This window comes from Saccostrea echinata, unplaced genomic scaffold (assembly GCF_033153115.1).
Source record: "Saccostrea echinata isolate AGI-Se365-2 ecotype Australia unplaced genomic scaffold, CSIRO_AGI_Sech_v1 ptg000004l, whole genome shotgun sequence".
Taxonomy (NCBI): Eukaryota; Metazoa; Mollusca; class Bivalvia; order Ostreida; family Ostreidae; genus Saccostrea; species Saccostrea echinata.
Genome location: NW_026889753.1, coordinates 5,344,274 through 5,348,896, shown reverse-complemented (window position 1 = coordinate 5,348,896; position 4,623 = coordinate 5,344,274). Strand labels below are relative to the sequence as shown.

At 33.8% G+C, this 4,623-nt stretch overlaps 1 pseudogene; it reads left to right on the top strand.

Moving 5' to 3' along the window:
• Window positions 1-870: 870 nt before the first annotated feature.
• LOC133179418 (polyprenol reductase-like) lies at window positions 871-3,293 on the top strand (annotated as a pseudogene).
• Window positions 3,294-4,623: the final 1,330 nt, after the last annotated feature.

Below are 4,623 nucleotides of genomic sequence, written 5' to 3'. Positions count from 1 at the left end.
TTCTGCTTCATATGAATACAAAAATAGGTTTGCTAATAACAGGGCGCAATTGGTACCCATGGGAATTCCAATAGATTGTTGGAAGACCTGATCTCCAAAAACCACATGGATATTGTCAATCAGAAACTCAAGCATCTTTTTAATATCAAATTTAGAGTACTTCTGTGTACAATTAGATTGTTTTTTTTACAAAATAATTTTGTAAAGACAAGGTAAGTATATTTACGAGTTTCATTTTTATTGAAAAAGCAGCTGTCAATGATATCAAAAAGCCTGGACTTTATTTTATCGTGGGGAATGGTTGTATGAAAAGTTGAATTCAAATTTTCCAAAAGTTCCTTGGAATTTTTAAGTATCCGCATCTGATTTACACCACTTCTCGAATATATTGTTGCACAGTACTCTTAAAGTTTCTCCTTCACTACTGAGGGGTAAAGAAAGAGGCTTAGTAGAGCATTTACTGGAACCCGTTATGTACCTGCATCTTTGTAAGGATTTTTATGAAGTTTCGAAATCCAATATAGATATGGATTTTGGTTGTTGGGAATATTAAAAATATTCAAAACTGACTTATGGAATGAAATATAGTAACGAATTTATAAAATGATAAAGAGTAAAATGCTAATTATTATCCTCATCATTTTATAAATTTACCGCTCTGAATATTAAATTAGTAAGCATGTGATTAATATGCTAACACAGTGCAGAATCGGGGCGTTCTTAGTTACTGAGGATGATATCACTTAAATCACCTAGGGCGATTAGGTAATCGTGGGCGAATTCGCCTGGATTTTCTTCCGTGTAGTCCCCGACCGCTGACCCATTTTCCTTTTCCACTTAAATTTCGCCATTTTTGGATTACAAATCAGGATGTTGTTTCTTTGTTATTTATGGATAAGTATGGCATTTGCAACTGTTTTAGGGTTCATTGTCACAACAGATAAAAGACTACAAACAAAGTTTGTTAATAATTTGTTCGTCTTTGGAAAGTTTCGCAACACAAAGGAGTACAACTTAACATCAAATTTTCTCCAAGTCCCTAAAAGGTACATGCATGACCATGATGGCAGTTAAGTTTTCTATGTTCTCTTATTATTGCTTTCATTATTTTATCTGGTACTTTACACAATCACTGACACATGGAGAGAAATCAGAAATAACAATTTAAGTCATCGAAGTTGCAATCTCACAAATATCATTGAATGATTCAATAGGAGGAGTTATGCTCCAAGGTTTGAATGAAACATCACAACATAAGAGATTGAAATTTCAAAAACACGCAATTTTATATCTATACGTGATTGTAAATCATGTATGTATACGTAATTGTCACGGGTCTCTAATTCTGATAACTTTTATCCTGTACAAGTAGCCTACAATGTATGTGGAAATTTGATTTCCATTTTGCAGATGGTTCTACCACTTTTATCTTTTTGGGCTCATTGTTCACACACCTTTTATTGCTGTGACGGTGAACTCGATCTGGGTGGCAAAAGCTTTTCCCAAACCAGTATCCCTGGTTCTGAGTTACATCAGAGGTCCAGGATTACAAGAAGGTAACGAGTTAAATCATTACTCAATGAACACGTTTTATACATGCAGTATTTCTGCATGATGTTAAATCATTCCTGATTGTTATAGTAAACTTAGTAAAGTTTGAAAATACCGTATTAATGGTTTTATGTATCGATCTAGCTTTCATGCGTGGTGGACAGGCAGGTTTGTTCAACCGTGGCAATTCTGTTGGTAGAGAACTTGTATAGATTTCAGGGGGTATGTGCTTGAATCCTCTCTCATCTGTGACATTTTCTTCATTCTTGTTACATTTATTATCTTAAATCTATCTTAAATCTATCCTGGAAAAGTCGGATAACATTTGTCAAAAGTATGAAGACATTTTAAAAGGAAGGAATCTCAGATTGGAATAAAGGCGGGTATATTTGGTGACCAGAGAGCCTGCCTGGTAAATCACCTGTCTAGAATTCTGGGGTCTGGATTTGAATCCTGGTGGAGTCATTTTCGAGCTCCCCTGCATGGATGCCTAATTTGATAAATTTTGAAACATAGAAAACTGCTATCTTAGGAAATCCCCAAAATAAATATCGAAACAAAAACTTTTTAATATCCAAAGAGAAAAAAAATATGCCAATAAATTTGAATTGTAATACGGTCTAGATAGGAGCATCGAAAGCATCAATTTCCACAATTTTTGCAGAGTTACTTCCCCCTGCTCCAATAATTGTTGTCTTGTTGATGGGAGAGGTACAGATGTTTAGATTACTATTGGAATGTGTCTTCATTAACAGTTATTCTCCTGGAACAATGAGCGTAATCATGTACCTCACTGGAATCTTCTTCTATAGTCTTCAAGGACTCAATATTGTGTCAGTCATGCAGGAGAAATCGCTCACATTCAGTTAGTATATTTTCTCATACCTACATTGTGTTCTTGATGTATTAATGTCATCCCCTATGACAACATTTGAAACTCCGGCTTATTTCTTTACTTGCGATCATTGATTTTCACAGGTGAACTATGGAGGGATCTTCACTGGTATCATTATCTCCTGATAGTTGTGTTCATCTTCAGCAGTTACAAACAGCATGTCCTCAACAACATTTTAGCTAACTTAAGATGCAATCAGAAAGGCAAATTTATTAACATATAATCTAATTAAAGTCAACTGTTTATAGCATTTTTTTCCAATTCAGAATATTTAAATCATCATATAAATTCAATCTTAGGTAAAGTAGTAACAGACAAACACCTGCTACCAGAGGGGGACCTATTCGAACACTCTACATGCCCTTACTACCTAATGGAGATCCTTATCTACAGTGTATACACGGAAATGTTCTGGTGGAGACATTCTGTGTGTAATGCAATATGGCTTTTTGTTTTTGTGAATCAAACTTTCTCATCGGTGGTATCAACAGACATTTCCTGATTATCCAAAGGAGAGAGCCCCCATTATTCCATTTCTTCATTTTGATAGATGGATCAGCTCACCGCCTCAAAAGGAACAGTGAAAGAAAAATCTAAAATAGTACTAGTATTATATTTTTTGTGCTTAAGATGAAATATTTATATTTGGTTTAAAGATGTAATTGTTACATATGGTTTGTTTAGCATGATTTAACCGTGACAGGAGCGTTTCGAAACAAAAGGGTTTTTACACAGGGGCAGCCTGGATTTTCTTGAAAGATTGTTGAACCATGTTATGAGGTAACAAGATGGATGAACATGACGAGCGAAAAGCCTATGGTGTGACAAACATGAAGGTGAAAAATTAAATCTCTATTATATTAAAATTTTCCTTGATATTTCACTTAGCATTAAAATATACTTTATGTAGAATCTCTATAATTTGCAAAAATCCCTCAAAGATTGAAATTATTTGCATATGAAATATTATACACACACTAAAGAGGGCAAAGAGTTATTTTCTCATACTATAACACTATTTTTCGATATGAGTGGGTCTTCGCTCCATTTTTTTGAAAATTAATCCTCAAAGTTTGCATGAAAATATACATTTTTTGGTTACCAAAAATATGGAGCAAAGACCCACTATACCATAAAAATATACTTTTTTGACACAACATTCGCATCTTTTCGAGAAATACTTAAGTCCATTAAGTCAAGGGTCATATCACAAACATGATTTAAATGCCACCTTTTATCAGGACTTATGTAGTCTAGTGGTTAGCGTGCTAGTCTCGAAAGAAAATGATACACCGGATTTTTATTGCTTTGTGTTCGAACCCCACGAATACCAAATTTTTTTTTTTAAAAAGAATAAATTTTGCCGAGAAAATTTTCCTCAGAAAAGTTTTGTTTATCATAATTTCATAAATTTCAATAATGAGAACTTTACTCTAAAAACTAAATTCACAAATTGAACATGTAGGCTTTCTGCACGCTATGTTCGCCCATCTCCTTTTTACAACAAGCTCTTGGAGAATTTTTAACCGATGAGATGACAGTTAAGGGTACAATTCCGACTTCAGAATCTTCTTCCATCAGAGCGTGTTTATTTTTTTTCCCACTTACTCCACCAATATCAAGTCCCATCATATATTTCATAATATTTATGCATAATGATCCACCTGTATACAGTTAAACTGAAATTCATTCAACAGTAAAGGGAGTGTGGCAAGTTTGACATGCACAACAATGACACATAAAAGCAGGGAAAATGTTTTTTTTAACCTCACCGTAAAAGTCAGATAACCCTCTAGTGTAGAGGTCGATTTGTGTTTACCCAATGTTAGTTATCCCTCATAAGGACAGAACCCACAAATCCATTTACTTTGAATCAAATGGCTTCTGATAATAATTTTCATATTTGTGTATAAAATCTAAATACCGGTAATATGTATATCTATTTAATTTTCATTGTTAACATGTGGAGATGTTTAAATAAAAGCTAATAATAAAATGCATTGTGAAAAGTGTGTATAATGAATGGAGAATTCTACATAACTACTTTCAGTGTAAACAAGGCTGCACATCATTTATACAAGGGGCATTCAAAAACCTGTTACTAACGAATTTTCATAGCTGATCCTTTTTTTTAACCTCAAAAGTTTGGATTTTCAGCTCATCTCGACGAAGTCGAG